This window comes from Sinohyriopsis cumingii, chromosome 17, assembly GCF_028554795.1.
Source record: "Sinohyriopsis cumingii isolate HCF-2022 chromosome 17, ASM2855479v2, whole genome shotgun sequence".
Taxonomy (NCBI): Eukaryota; Metazoa; Mollusca; class Bivalvia; order Unionida; family Unionidae; genus Sinohyriopsis; species Sinohyriopsis cumingii.
This window is the reverse complement of record NC_142977.1, coordinates 26596427-26612916: the sequence shown is the minus strand read 5'-3', so window position 1 is coordinate 26612916 and position 16490 is coordinate 26596427. Positions and strand designations below refer to the sequence as shown.

General features: G+C 36.5%; 1 protein-coding gene across 1 annotated transcript in view; it reads left to right on the top strand.

The window, feature by feature from the left end:
- LOC149778292 (uncharacterized) overlaps positions 1 to 16490 on the top strand; it is a 170702-nt gene that overhangs the window by 105544 nt on the left and 48668 nt on the right. The window lies entirely within an intron of this gene.

Genomic DNA, 16490 nt, shown 5'->3' with positions numbered 1-16490 from the left:
ATTGGACTTGTTATCGATCATATTGACGGAAATAAACTCAACAATAAACTTTCCAATCTTCGGGTTGTAACTTCGAGCGAAAATTCAAGATCCGGCAATACCGGCAAACATCCGAAATACGCCAAGGCCGTCAAGTCGATAAATCAAGAAACGGGCGAGGAGATGATATTCGAATCGATGAGCGCAGCTGCGAAATATTATGAAATTAACTCACGATCGGTGCGATATGCAGCAGAAGGAAGAACCAATGCGACATTTTCATATAATCTCGGCGCGTGGATCAAATTTTCCTATATTCCGATAATATTTGATTCGGAGAGTGACGAAGAATAATTAAATATTACAAAATTAATATAACATGAACGAACAAACCATAAGCAACATCATCGAAGCTATCGATGACCTGAGAAATAAAAATATAAATCTTCCCTCGGAGTTGGACGCGAATAAAATCCGATCTGAATTCGAGACAATTGTTCAAGGAAAACTTGAATACAAATACACGCTACCATCCGAATACAAATTAATAAAGAAAATCCAAATCGCGATGTATCAATCACTTTCGACAGTCAGCGATGATCGCGTCGAGGAGTTTGTTAAATTATCTACGCTAGTGGAAAAAGCTAGATTGATTTTATCAGACGCATACGAGTCAAAAAAAATTACAAGTTCACGCGTCAGACAACTGAAAAAACTTGTCGATGAGAGCAAGGCCAAGGAAATATCTTCCTGAAGATTTCTGCAACAAAAATTAAAAAAATATATTAATTTTGAAAATTTCCCTGGATTTTATTTATTTTTTTGGCCTATTTTACTGAAATTATGCAATTTTCTTTATTTTGACGGGTATTTACCCCACCAAAAAACATAAAATTATATAAATTGCACAATTTGACGGGTATTTACCCCAGTAGATTTACGAAATGATATAAATTACTCGATTTGACGGGTATTTACCCCCATCAAAAACATAAAATTATGCAATTTTCTTTACCAAAAATAATTTATTTACTGAAATTATGCAATTTTTTACTAATTTTGAAAATTTCCCCGGATTTTATTTATTTTTCCCTGGTAGATAGATTTACGATTTGAAAATTTCCCTGGATTTTATTTATTTTTTTGGCCTGTTTTTCCCTGGCGGATGGATTTACGATTTCACCAGCAGATTGATACTAACAGTTTCCCCGCGTATATCAAGCAAATTTCCTTTCTGATCCGTCAGTTTGAAATTTATCCTTGACAACAATCGATTATGACATCGCAGATAAAACGGATTCACCGGCTCCTTTATTATCAAATAACCCGGAGAGGCGCTAGGTGAAAACGAATACAATATAAATCCCTGCTGTGCTTGATTTGACTCTGACGAATCAACATTGTAGCTACCCTCGACAACATCCGCGTGAAGATAAATCGCGATAACTTCCGTTATATTAACGATACCTGGCGAGATATGCCGCCCGCCCTTGGTCGGATCATTATCGTGTCTGAGAAACAGCGCTGATTGTTTTTTCTCTGCCCACGCGGCATGTAATTTCGGAAATAACTCATCGATGGTATCAGTGACGGATTTTCTTAGTTTATCAATGTCATAACCGGGAAATTTGAAATTTGGTAGTGTCTCCGTGGTTAATTTATGTAATTCCATGAATTTTTTCTTATTGCCTGAATTTTTGATCAATGTAAATTTGGTAATAGGAAGAATATAATCGCCGATTGATATATCGTCGATGATAGCCTGAATAAACATTTTATGATAATATTCAAGATCGTTCGCAATTCGATTTAATCTTCTCACGTGCCTTGGAAGAAAATCACACCAGCCTGTTTTATTTAGGATACATTCATTGAAAAATGATTGAAAATAAGAAAACATCATCTTATGTACTCTATTAAATTCACTGATGGTTTTTTTTACATAATCGCCGTCTATGGGGGTTATTATAATTTTTTTATATTCGCCAATATCTACCACTGTATCCGCGGGTGGGATTTTGGGAAGAACCAACCATGAAATATTTTTCACATTAAAATTAAAAGAAAACACAATACGACCAAGTTTATGTTGCTCCATGAGATCAACGGCCTTATTGATTATATCAAAGCTGGATGTAGGGAATGATCCCGAAGCCTCGTCGGTGACAAAGTCGGATTTTTTTGGTTCTAATGTGCTTGGTAAATCCAACGAGGTAAACCCGGGGGTTGTATCATCCGATGTTTCCACAGGCGGAATTTCGGGCCAACCTAATATAGATCTAATCGATGATTGGTAAATATCTACTATGTAAGGTGATTTAACTTCTATCATCGATGATAGCGTTGGTTCGTGCGCAGATATTTTTATTCCCGGAGTAGCATCGCCGGTTATATTTGATATTCTGGTGGTAAATTCCTTATCCAGCTGATCAATTTCGTAACTTCCTGTTGGTATACCGACATATATCCAATCAGGTGTTCCATCGGGTTTGGTTTTGTTGGCAAAAACAAGTGAATTATTTGACAATAATTTACCGAATGACGTCGATCTAACATTAGGCCAGCTGTTGTAGACACGCAATTGTGTTAACGCAATTTCTTTAACGCTGATTGGTGTTGGAAAATTGATGCTAAATTCTGGTTTGGTGGAGCTTAACGATATTAACGTCGTTGTCGGCGGTGTCGTGTTTGTCACTATCTGGGCTAGCTCGGACATTATTAATATTCATTTGTTCAATCTCCGAGTAAATACCGATCATTACCGAAAATTCTAGATCGGAGATAATGCCATCATTGAGACTCTCCGAAAGCAACGATGATAATCTCGAATACGCGTCATTGACCTTGGATAGTTTGTTTTTGTACAACGATAATTTTTCATTCGCGCATGATGAGATTTTTTTCGCTACGATATTGAGAACATCAGCGATTGTCGTTGTTGACGAGATTATTATTGTTGCTACGATCGGCGCGATTGTTGTTACCGCGGATAAAATTATCCCCGCGCCGGCGACTATCGCGGATACCGTGTACACAGCAACGTCAATGATAACTAATCTACGCTGGTATTTTTTTATTTTTGTTTGATATTCGTCGAGGAGTTTTTTTATCGAATCCTGCCATGATCGCGCCTGATTGTAACGGTAATCCGATGCGGTCATTTATTAGTTAGTTTTCAATCAATTGCGGATCGGTTTTCCGTTTTCAAATGATCTAAGGTCATCTATCTCAGCAGCTGAATCTACCGTGACAATTACGATCGGCTCGAGTTGACCAATATTTTTCCAACCAGATAAATATTCGAAAATTACAAAATAATGCACTGGTTCCGTGGTGGTTCTATCCGGTGGCGTTAGTGTAAAAGTTTCAGAGTGATCTTTATCTATGGAAATAATGAAAAATCCAGGATAATATTCGTAAATTTCATGACGATTTGCCTTCACGTTAAATTTTGTTGACCCCGATATAACATAAACTCGATATACACCCCGAATTTGCGCGATAAAGGTAAAAGAATCATTATCGGGTGTCCAGGTAATATTTTGTGTATTCATCATAAATGATACATGACAAGGAAGATCTGATGTTTCTACCTCCACTGGTACGTGAATTAGCGCTAATTTTGGAATATCCAACGGTGATATTTTTGTGTTGATTTCGTCAATTTTTTTAGTCGCATTGATAAGATCCCCGCTCAATTTTGATATTTCACCGAGGTAAACGAATCCGTCGACTTTTTCATTCGCTAATGCGCGTACCGCGTTAATTTCATTGTTAATTTTAGTAATATCCTCGTCGATTTTTCTTGTTTTCTCGCTGAGATCGTTATGTGATGTTTTATCGACTTTTTCGTTTACGATTTGGCGTACCGCGGAGGTTTCCTCGGATATTTTAGTAACATCTTCGCTGATTTTTTTTGTTTTCTCGTGGAGATCATCGTGTGATGTTTTATCGACTTTTTCGTTTACGATTTGGCGTACCGCGTTAATATCATCGTTGATGGATTTTGTTTTCTCGTCGTGTGATGTTTTATCAATTTTTTCGTTTACGATTTGGCGTACCGCGTTAATATCATCGTTAATTTTAGTAATATCCTCGTCGATTTTTCTTGTTTTCTCGCTGAGATCGTTATGTGATGTTCTATCGGCTTTTTGAAATATTAATGCACGTGACGCTTCAATATCTTTGTTGATTTGGGCGATATCCTCATTGATGGATTTTATTTTCTCGCTGAGGTCGCTGTGTGATGTTCTATCGGCTTTTTGAAATATTAATGCACGTGACGCTTCAATATCTTTGTTTATTTGGGCGATATCCTCATTGATTTTTCTTGTTTTCTCGCTGAGATCGCTGTGTGATGTTCTATCGGCTTTTTGACCCATCGCGGTATTTATTTTGGTAATTTCCTCGTTGATGGATTTTACTTTCTCGTTGAGATTGTCGTGTGTAGTTGAGAAGGTTTCGATGAATTTTTTTATATCATCGTCGAGTTTTTTATTGAGATTTTTTGATACCTCGTCGAGTTTTTTAAGATCGTTAGTTAGTTTGTTAAATTTTTTTGTTATTTTATCCTGGAAATCGTCAGTTGGTACCTTATCGGACTTTAGAAGCATCGCCGCTGATAGCTCTTTGTCGGATTTTTCCACATCCGCGATATTGGCCTTTAGAAGCATCGCCGCTGATAGCTCTTTGTCGGATTTTTCCACATCCGCGATATTGGCCTTTAGTGGTAATACCGCGATAATATCGGTAATATCAGCAATAGATTTTAATACCATCTCCGATTGGCGAGTAAACTGACTAATATGATCGCGGTATTCGTCTCGCTTGATTATATCAGTTATTTTGACATTGCTGGTTTGTAATCTTCCTTCGGTATTTTGAAAAACAGCAACTTCACCAGGGTCCACCTCTGACAGCGATAGAAGATTGTTAATATCGCTCTTGGTTGCGAACTTTGATAGATCGACGTCAGTCACTTCTGCCTTTTCCTTCCTGTAGATAAATCTACCGTAAATATCAACCATGATATTTATCTACGGCGTATTCAAATACAATTTTGTGATACGGACCGGATGATTTTGAAATTGCATCGAGGACGTTAATTGACTCTGGACCGCATATTGGCGGATCCGCTAATGTCTGCGTTGGAAGTGTCGAATACCAAATCGGAAGTTTCAACGAAGACACGTAGTTGATAAATTCATTTGGTGGCGCTAATCCGTACGAGTCAAAGTAAACGACTTCGCGAGGATTAATCGCGTAGGCAATCCAATGCGTGCCAGGGCCGGTATTTTTATCGAGATTTATTATTCCTGTCTCGGTAGGGTTTGGTTTTTCTGGTAGCTGATCCCGCATAAATACGCCTCTGAAAAATTTTATTTTTTTTTTCTTTGCTTCGTTGATTAGATCTAAATTTGAATAGGCCGTGCTAATCTTAGGCCGGATCCGTATGGGGGGCGTCTTAGATAAAGGCCGGATCCTTTTTGTTGTTTTTGCATCATTTTCGCGATTATGGGAGAGAGGAGGGGAAATAATCCTCCCTTATTTTTACGGTACCTCCCTCCGGTAACTTTTCTTGTTACTGTGGAACCTATTTGGGAACCTATACCTGTTAGCGCGCCTAATCCTAGTGCCTTTCCAATCATCGGAAGAGCCAATTTCGCTAGCCCCAATAGAGGAAGAAATCCGCCTGTTTTGACCATATCTCTGATGGCGCCTATGGAGAGACTCACATGAACGCCGGAATTCGCTGATTTGGCTCTGGTAAATCGTTCACGTTGACCTCTAGTTAGCGATAGTTTGTTAGGTCCACCATGAATTTGATCGTTTTTCAAGGTTAATTTCAAACCGATTCGTTTTTCTGTTGCTGTTTGGAGTTTTTTTTATCTGACCCGGGGTCAGAGTTACACTGACGTGTTCGTATGGCATATTAATAATCGCTTAATCTAAATTTGGAATTTGTCACATATTCTCGACAGGAGCATCGATGACTCTCATTCTGCCACTGATGCCTTCCAGTATCATTGTTCTATCGCTGAGGATCACCGCGATGGCTCTTGCTGCTCCGCCTGTGTTAATTCTAGCTTTGAAATGGATATCGACAACGGATTGTTTTACCAAATCGAGATGCTCCAGGGAAAAGTAATAGATAGGATAGTGAATATTAAAATCTAGCTGTGATATTTGCAATCCGGTATCGATATTTTGATCGCGGCCCATGAAACTTAGCAATCGATGATACGCGCGGGCAGTCGAAAAATTTTCAAAATCGATGGCTATTTCCTCGGATGGCTCTTGCTGGCCGTTTATTCTCAGTGAAACGTTTGTTGCTGCAAATTTGTCGAATATCATATGACTGTGTTCTTGATCGTATCTGTTTGCGGCTTGAAGAGCAACAAAGATGTGTCTAGGTGCCGAAACACCTTGTTGTGACGCAATTCGCCAGGTAAATATTCCGTTGATATTAACATCGCAGGAGTCGGTCATCGTTGTCAACCAGGACATGACAGATTTTCCGCCTTGATTCATGAATGATAATAATTTTTCTTCCTCGAGCATCGATGGAACTATCGCTGGCATCCACAAGGTAAATTTTTCAAGGACAACTTTACCGACATTAGCGGCATCCGCACTAGCTTCTCGCCAGATGGCTTTGTTACTGCCAGCAGCGTCTCGAACGAAAGTTATCGTGTGTTTTGCTCCGTAAATAACTTTTCGGAAATGCCTACAAAATCCAAAAATGTGAGAGAGCGGAATTGCACAGGAAAATCTTCGTTCATCTCCCTTTAGCATAGCTCTTCTCGTGGCAAATCCAAGATTGTAATTGTCATTTGCTTTTATCATCACACTTTCGACGTCGGTGTCATCGGCACCGACAGTATGTTTTTTCGGTCTCCTGGCTTCATACTGGACATGATCAGCGGTATTAGAGTTATCTTTGGCGAACATCATACTAGGACCGGCCGACCTGGTAAAATCATCCGAGTATCTCGCTAGGCCTATAATCGTCGTTGCTATATCAACGTTGTCGGTAATTGATTCGATCTCTCTTCCATCGATCATGTAAGTGGCGCTCTTGAATAATGCCATAATGCCGTTATTGACGAATCCGACTTTAAAATGTTCGCCAAAGTTGGTATTGTTTGTCCTAATAATTCTCCCAACAACCTCGATATATGCCTCAGATGGAAGAAAATATCTCGTTGTATCGTGAACTTGAATTTCCAAGCGATTATTTGTATTTGGGTCAACCGCATCGTACGAGAAATACTGGAAATCCCGCACGGATGTGTCTCTGCCTACAGGCTCGTCCATGTCGAACACTTCATTTGACACTTGTGCGAACATTTATTATTAAGAATATCATCTAAAACGAAGACCACTGCCTGAAATGAAGCTTGTATTTGCTAGATTTGTCTTAGCAATTTCCTTTGCTAGATTTGTGTTAGCGACTTCCTGCGCTAAATTTGTCTTAGCGACTTCCTGCGCTAAATTTGTCTTAGCGACTTCCTGCGCTAGATCATTTATTTTTTTATTTGCTGCGTCGTTTATGGCTTTACTGATTTCGGGCGGCATTTCTCTGGTGATAGGCAATTTGACGGGTTGTTTTTTGCGCATTAAATTTAATATTTTACTTTTGACAACATTGAAGCCCTTGCTGGCCAAATTACCGATACCAGAAACGGCAGTCTCGCCGATCTTTCCTATTGCTTTTAACCCGAGCTGTTTGATCATGGGTCCAATTTTAGGTATTATTCGCGTAAAAAGACTTCCAATAATATCGCCGAATCCATTACCGTGGATATATCTGTATACGTCCAATCGAGAGTTTACTACGCGAACCTGTTTGGGTCTGCGCTGATGTTTGTGAACAATCATGTTATTTCAATTGTGTTGTTTTAATCGATGAGCTCATCGACAAGTTCCTTGTAAATGTGAGAGTCGATGACACCACCGCGGAATAATCGCTGACAAATATCCGAGGCTTCGTTGATTACTTCGCGAGAGTTATTTCCAGCTCGTTTTCCTCCGATTAATACCTCGAGGCGAGACACGTCGTTGACAACACTGTCAGGGCAAACGGTATATCCACTTCCTGTCTTTGGTTTTGGTGTTGATGGTTCGGCAAACCACTCCGTTAACACGTCTCCCTCTTCCCCTTTTTCTTTTTCTTTTACTTTTTCCATAAATTTATAATATTCGTCATCACGTGTGTAGGGGGGTTTTTTACTAGCAAAATATATCCAGTCGATCCATTGTTTTTTTTCAAGAGGTCTCCCACGAACATTTTTGTTTAAATATTTATCCCTATCATCAAAATCCGCGGCAATATCTACTAAATTTTCTCCCCTTGCGATTTGTTCATGCACATCACGGGTAAAAACGAGTCTGATAGCTTTATGAAGATTTTCATAGTCGGACTTCGCAGTTTCTTTCTCTTGTTGAGTTATTTCTTGTGATTTATCCGAAGTTTTTTTTTCCTCCTTCCTTGCATCTGCGATATCCAGAAATGTACTATACAGGGAACTGGTTTTTCTCACCTCAGATAAATTAAATCTAACTCGAAATAAATTATTATACCAAACATCCCGCGATTTAATTTTTTTAAATCCGTCTTCAGTTAAAAACGCCTTTCTATTGTCAAAGGAATCTTCAGCAAAAATAGCAAATAATCTAATATCATCTCCAAATAACTCAAATTGTTTTTCCATTGTTTCCCAACCGCTCTTGGTAAATTTTTCTATTATTATATCTCGAGGTTCTTTTTTTTTAACACCCTCCCTCCCTTCTTCTTCTTCTTCCTCTTGAGCTTGTTCTTGTTCTTGCACTTGTTCTTGTTCTTGTTGTGCTCGTGCTTGTGCTTGTGCTTGTGCTCGTGCTTGTGCTTGTGCTCGTGTTTGTGTTTGTACTATTCGCTCCGGCAATAATCGAGTGTGTTGCTCGATATCTCTCGTCATAGGAATAAGACCGCGCTTCCTAAGTTCCTTATCTTCCTTTTTATCGCCGTATGCTACCTGTTCGATCGCTCCAGTGACTGGACTCAACAACTTTGACGATATCTCGGTAATTCCATATTGAGAATCTTCGTAATCACGAACTTTTTTCTTAAATAATTGTTTTGCCGGGATAAGTTTCTTTACTGCCGCTAATTCTTCTCGCGCTAATCTGGCAGAATGAGGCTCTCCAACTCTACTAGCTTTCCGACTCATATTATTTTCAACTATATTGTTTTAATGCGAGGTAAAATTAGGATCCGCAGCCAAACTTTGCAAACTTCGTCGACGGAATAAAATTTCTCCTACCCCCCCCCTAAAATCGTTGTCTAGAATCATTAAATTTGTACACAAAAAATTGCAGTCGGGAGTGAATTTACGCAAATTAATTCTCGCAGGAAGGCTTATTTTTGAAATCCGAGGCTTCTACGGAGAAAGTTTGCGTAGGAAGGTTTATTTGGTCTGGAACGTCTGGTCTGTAGAACTTCCCTGCTGCTGGAACTGAGAGCTTGCTAATATTTCATGACACAAAGTAATTACCATACTAAGTATGAATTGTTATTTGCTGCTTTTATTCAAACGGACAAATGAGCATAGGTCTGAACCTTGTATATTTTGTAAAACAAGTTGCTGTTGCTACATTATATTTACTCACAAACTAATATTGTCATGCTTTCAACATGACCTAATTACTGCTGCTACATTATATTTACTCACAAGCTATTGTTGACATATTTTCAACATAACTGAATTACTGCTACTACATTATATTTACTCACAAGCTAATATCATCAGCATACATTTAAAATAACCTAATTGTTGCTACATTATATTTATTCACAAGTTGATATTGTATTTTGAACAAGACCTAATGATTGTAGCTACAATATATTTTACTCGCAAGCTAATATCACTGTCATACTTTTAAAAATGACCTAATTACATCAGCAACATTTCATTTACTTACAGGCACATACTGTGGCCTTACTTTCAGATAATTTAGGTGATCATTCCTAGCATATGTACTAGGCAAATGTAGACTGGTCGTCTGTTTGTTTTTGTTGTTGTGGGGTTTAACACCATTTTTCAGCACACGATAGGCTATACATGGCGGCCAGTATTAATGGTGGAGGAAGAACCCGGGAAAACCCCAGAAAGAACCACTGACCCACGAGACTCGTCTGTTTGCATCAAAACACAGAATAATTACAAATTTACTGCTATCTATGATGTTTTTTCGATGATAATTAACTATACTTGTAACATTTTTTGTAAATTTTTATCTAAGGAAGAATAAATCAAATTATATTGCATCCCTACATAAACAACAACAATGACAATAATATTAATAATGTACAAAGATTGCTAATCAGTAATGAATGACAAAATTACCAAATGACTGATTTTCTTTTAATTTTTGCCTGAACATAGACAAAAGTCCACACAGTGATTTATGCTTCATTTTTTAGTATTTTGTTTGTAAAAATTAAAAAATAAATCACATAGATTGGTTTTTGGTTTACAGCAGTACAGGATTCCCTCTTTATAATGCCATTCATTATAATACAGTTCTTCTAATAAGGCAGCAATGGTCATGGATACCATTGTATTATATAACAGTAAAAAAATTATATGTATCATAGATTTAATTATAAGGTGGTCTCATTATAAAGTGGTTTCATTAGAAGGTGGAATAATATTTTACTCCTGTGGATAGTGTTATAATGAGAGGGTACTGTAATGTTACCTACTTGTATTTATCTCTTGTTGTCCCAGACAAACATGTCTTAATTTGGTATGTTGAATTTAACAATTTTCATTTTAAGTAATATTTTCTTTTTAATTTTTAATCACATTTGTATAAAAACAATTCAACAGAATAACATTCATTATTTGAATGGAACAATTTTATCAATAACATTTACATTGGACATATAATAAATAGATACTTTGAATTAAACAGAGTAATAAGTAAAAAAATTGTTGGTAGATTTAACCTCCTTTGGTATTAGATCTATTCACTTTGCTCCATTTGTTTTGTTTTTAGTATGGATTTTTACTCACCTGGACATAAGGACACATAAGTTTATGGTAAAGCCCTGCATCTGTCATCCATCATCTATCATCTATCATCTATCATCTGTCATCTGTCATCCATCAACTATCATATGTCACCTATCATCTGTCATCCATCACATATCATTTGTCATATATCTTCTGTCACCCATCATCTATTATCCATCATCTATCTTCTGTCATCTGTCATCCATCATCTGTTATCCATCATCTATCATCTGTCATCCATCATCTATCATCTGTCATATATCATCCATCACCTATCATATGTCACCTATCATCTGTCACCCATCACCTATCATCTGTCATCTATCATCCATCATATATCTTCTGTCATCCATCATCTGTTATCCATCATCTATCATCTGTCATCTATCATCCATCATCTGTTATCTATCATCTGTCATCTGTCATCCATCATCTATCATCCATCATAAATCATCCAACTTCTATCATTTATCATATATCATCCATCATCTATTTATCATCCATCAGTTATCCATTATATATCATCCATCATCTATCATCCATCATCATTCATCCATTATTTATCATCCATCATATATCATCTATGATTTATCATCCCTCATCTATTATCCATCATCAGTCCACATTGCTATTTTAAAATTTGTCTCAGTGGGACATGATTTGAGGTGGAAACAACACGAAAAACCTATTTTCAACCTCTTGTCCAAAATAGCTCAGCTAGTTTTTGTCAAACTTGATAGGAGTGTTTCTTACAATATGCTGTGACAATTTTATCTGTGGTGGCTTCCTTGCCAACTGCATGTTATCTTTAGCAACCATATGAAGAAACTTAGTTTTGACTTCTTCTCTAGACTGCCTAAGTCAATTTTAGTCAGACTTGGTTGGAATGGTCTTTTTTAGGACATCATCTATCAGTTGTTTTTTTTTTATCAGGGTGACCACTTCAGCAGTAATGTGGCATCATGGGGAAAAAAAAGTATTTTCAGCTTCTTTTAAAAAAACTGTGATAATTTTGATCAAACTTGTGGGAATGTTTTTTTGCTTCCATAGTAATGTTATGGCTTCAGTAGCAACAATATGGAAAGCCTATGTTGCACTTTTTTCCAGAACAGCTGAGCTAATTTTGATAAAACTTGGCAGCAATGTTTCTTAGGACATGCTGTATCAAAATATATTTGGGCTGGCTTGCCTAGTAACAATGATAGATAACTTAGTTAAAATATTTGTTAAAATATGCTGTATAAAAAGTTTGGCCAAGGTGGCTGTCCTGTCAGTGGTGTGGCTTCCTTAGCAACTGTGTAAAAAATATATTTTCAACCTCTCTAGAATTACTAAGTTGTTTTATTTAAGCTTGTCATGAATTTTTGTTAGGATGTTCTCTGTCAAAATTATGTCTAGGTTATTTCTTTTAGCAGTGGTGTGGTTTCCATAGCAACCATAAAGAAGACCTTTCTTTAACTCTCTCCATTTTAATACAGCTTTGTAGGATTGTTGTTGGGATATGCACTTTGCAATTGAATTTATGGTGGTCCACCTAAAAAGTGTTTCTTTAGCAACCTTGTGGAAATCCTGTTTTTTACTTCTCCTTGTTGTTGTTGAGTTTAATTATAGTGGCGTGCGCACAACTGTGCATGTGCCACTTTTTTCTGACTGCACCACAGCCTGCTAGTTGTTCCTGGGGAAGGGAATGGTGCCACCTCCCCCAGGCTTTTATGGATTCAAGGAACCCTGATAGTTTGGCCTCAATCTGTGGGTCCATAAAGGTCCCTTACAGTTGAATGGTTGGCTGTCATTAGTGGGAAGGAGAGCTCGGGAACAGTCCTGCTTGCTTTACATCGCTGGTTTCTTGTTGCATTTGCCTGGTGTTTCTTGCAATTTTTTTTTTGATTTTATTTTCTTCTACTTCTCCTTCAGAACATCTGAGCCATTGATATCTGAGAAAAGTGAATCTCTCACAAAGGAACCTCACTTTGAATATTAGGAGTCCTAACGACAATGAATTTTTGTTTACAGTTATATGTACATTAAAAACAGTTGTTTTTAATACAGTGAATGTAAGAATTCACAGATTTCTTGCCAAATTGTTAATAACTTTGTATGTACAATCTACAAAAGAGACTTTGTTGATCAATACTTTGCAGGCAATAAAATTATCTGCACTATGTTTGCCTCTGTAGCATCAATGATTAACCATAAATAACATTCATATATGCTTGCTTACAAGTTGAGTCCTCCACCATCTGTCATTACCAATCTTTGTAAATAGTTTGCTTTTGGGGGTAGTGAAGAAAGAAGCCTATTTAATTCAGGCTAGAAAAAGGTCAATGGTCAAGGCCACTGACTAAAAGAAGATGAATGGTTTCTGAATAATAACTATAAAAAAAATACTGCAAAGACTTGAACATGTAAAATCTCAAATGATTTAAGTGTCTTCTGAATTTAACAAATATAGAGTTCTTACAGTCATCAGCTATGGATAAAACACTAAATATAGAGAAACCTTGAAACATTTATTTTCAAGAAGGGGCCCTGGGTGGCTGAGTGGTCTAAAGTACTGACCATTACAAATCACTGCCATCTTGCCTCTGTCTGCATGGGTTCAAGGCTAGGGCTTGGCCAAAGTGGGTAGATGAGAAAGCTTGCCAGTAGCTTCTCTTTGGTCAGTAGTTCTTTCTGGGGTTTTCATATGTTCTTCCTCCACCAATTATACTGGCCACCATGTGTAGCCTACTGTGTATTGAAAAGTGGTTCTAAAACACAAAAAAACAAGAACAATTTACTTTTATCACATACAATTTACTTTTCGTCATTAGCACTGGAATAAATGTCTGCAGAAAACATCCTACTGACCTAGATTTCTTTGCCAACTTCTCCTACATTTTACTATCAGACAGATATCAGCCAGTCAAGCAATTTCCATAAGATTATCAGATAGGTATCAGCCAGGCAAACAATATCCATCAGATTATCAGATAGGTATCAGCCAGGCAAACAGTTTCCATAAGATTATCAGATAGGTATCAGCCAGGTAAACAATTTCCATCAGATTATCAGATATCAGCCAGGCAAACAATATCCATCAGATTATCAGATATCAGCCAGGCAAACAATATCCATCAGATTATCAGATAGGTATCAGCCAGGCAAACAATATCCATCAGATTATCAGATAGGTATCAGCCAGGCAAACAATTTCCATCAGATTATCAGATATCAGCCAGGCAAACAATATCCATCAGATTATCAGACAGATATCAGCCAGGCAAACAATATCCATCAGATTATCAGACAGATATCAGCCAGGCAAACAATTTCCATCAGATTATCAGACAGATATCAGCCAGGCAAACAATTTCCATCAGATTATCAGACAGATATCAGCCAGGCAAACAATTTCCATCAGATTATCAGACAGATATCAGCCAGGCAAACAATTTCCATCAGATTATCAGACAGATATCAGCCAGGCAAACAATTTGCATCAGATTATCAGACAGATATCAGCCAGGCAAACAATTTCCATCAGATTATCAGACAGATATCAGCCAGTCAAGCAATTTCATTTGACTATCAGACAGATATCAGCCAGGCAAACAATATCCATCAGATTATCAGATAGATATCAGCCAGGCAAGCAATTTCATTTTACTCTTAGACAGTGTGCAGTCACTTTGGCCTCTTGTTGGATAATATATCTTCATTCAGGCTATGTAACTTGGAAAAGGTTCATATGACTGAGTATTTTTTCCAGGGATACATTTAGTAGGCACTTTTTATTGTGAGTTTCTCTAATAAATGTGTTGAAAATATTTCCTCATTAACCTTGTCTGAATATCTAAATAAGTGACATTTTTATTTATGACTTCAATCTTTAAATTTCCCACTACAATTTGGAACCCATTTTTTTAACTGTCTTGAAATCTGAAACAATTTTTTTCATTAGAATCAGATATTTGTGAAGTTTTCATTTCCAACATTGCATAGATAAAATATGATTCACATTTCCAACATTTCATGGATAAAATATGATTCACATTTCCAACATTCCATGGATAAAATATGATTCAGATTTCCAACAGTGTATGAAAATTATGATTCATATTTCCAGCAGTCTATGGAAATAAATATGATTCACATTTCTAACCATTTTTCATGTGTTTTTTTTTTTTACATCAAAATGTTTAAATTAGCTTATGATCTAATAAAATATTTGACATTTCTAATTAGTAACAGGTAGATTAGATTGCTCATTTTTGAATTTACTAGTCGCTCTTCATTTTCTCAAAAGTAGAAGTAGTAGTATTAGTAGGGTTTAGTGTCACATCAACACAATACTGGCTATATCGTGGCAACTAAAGGTAAAGTTCTAAAAAATGTACATGTAAAGAATCGCAAAAGAAACCCCACTCTCTAGGAAGATAAAGCCTTCCACAAGATCATAAACATGAATGCATAAGGTATATAAAGATAAAAACATAGGTAAAATTCATTAGAATTTATATAAAGATGAAAACACTAGTAGAATTCTGTTGATTGTACATATAAAACACAGGTAAAATAACTGAAGTCCTTACAATAATGTCATTATGCAGCATGGTTAATGATTTAATAATAATTAAATTAATACTCTAGATTAACTTCCTTGTACCAGACTTGGATTAAAGTCTCATAGCATCAAAACTTGTCCTTTTGAGCTTGAGTTTTTGTTTTTTTTCTTCTTAAAAATTGTCCTGTGTATTGGACTTTGCCAGTCCCTGTCTTGTCCCTAAATCTTACCTCAGAGTGGATACAGTTTTCACAATGGATACAATTTTCTCCATTATACAAGTTTCTCCAACTGCTGGTGATGCAGTATCTATAAACCATTTTAAATGTAGTTATTATGGTAGAAGTAATAATCATAGATGAAGTATGAAAGTAATAATGATGCATGAAGTATGAAAGAAATAATCTACATGAAATATGAAAGAAATAATCATGCTTGAAGCATGAAATAAATAATTATACATCAAATATGAAAGAAATAATCATACATGAAGTATGAAAGAAATAATCATACATGAAATAATAAAGAAATATTTATACAAGAAATATTAAAGAAATAATTATACAAGAAATACAATGTATGAAAGAAATAATCTTGCATGAAATATGAAAGAAATAACCATACATGAAGTTGGAAAGAAAGACATCTATAATGCACACTTCCATGCTTCTCTGAGCAACCATATTACATAGCTTTTCATCTCTCAGAGAAAATTATAAGATCATGTAAAAAGTTGAAAAGAATCTGGAGATAATTGCTAGTTTTTCTTGACTGGTCAAGAAAATGGTCTACTGGTAAATTCCCTCTAATTATGTCATCCCTTCTGTAATATAAAAGTGGCCTTTCAAACACAGTGACCTCTCCTGATGGGTAAAGTAGTGATTGAAATATACAGTTTTGGTGCA